Source organism: Marmota marmota, unplaced genomic scaffold, assembly GCF_001458135.2.
Source record: "Marmota marmota marmota unplaced genomic scaffold, marMar, whole genome shotgun sequence".
Taxonomy (NCBI): Eukaryota; Metazoa; Chordata; class Mammalia; order Rodentia; family Sciuridae; genus Marmota; species Marmota marmota.
Genome location: NW_025999863.1, coordinates 829,362 through 829,958, shown reverse-complemented (window position 1 = coordinate 829,958; position 597 = coordinate 829,362).

Here is a 597-nt window from a genome sequence, read left to right as displayed (position 1 = left end):
TTCTGGCCTCCTACCCACTGCCCTTTGGAGTCTGCCCAAGTCGTAGGCCTGGCTAACTGGCCACCTGAACTGTTCTGCAGGACACTTTCGAGGAATCAAGGCCACTATATCCTCCTACCTACTTTCTTACCTCCTGCTTGCGTAGGGTAAGGTCTGAGCATCCTTCACTCTCATACCACCCATCAGCCCAGTTTAGAGGCCCCGCCACAGCCCTGCCTGTCCCCCCTCCCCCCCAAGAGTCCTACAATGCATTTTTTTTGAGCATGGCTGGGGCCTGACAAGGGATGGCGTGATCCTAGTCTGACCTGGCCCATCAGAGGGGCAGACAATAGCACGATGAGCACCCACCAAGAGCCATCTGAGGACTCTGGGCAAATTTAGATTAGGAGGGTATGAGGTCCTGCTACTCATGTTCTCCACCTGCAGAGCCACCCCCCAAGTGGAGGGCCTGAGTCTGGCTGGGACAGCTGCCAATCAGCACTCCTACCCTCCTTGGCCCTGAGGTGATGGCCCAGGTGGAGTGAGCAGGGCTACCACCCTCAGGAGCCACTGAAGGGAACCAGGGGCCCACGCTGCCCATACCCACCCAGTCCTTTA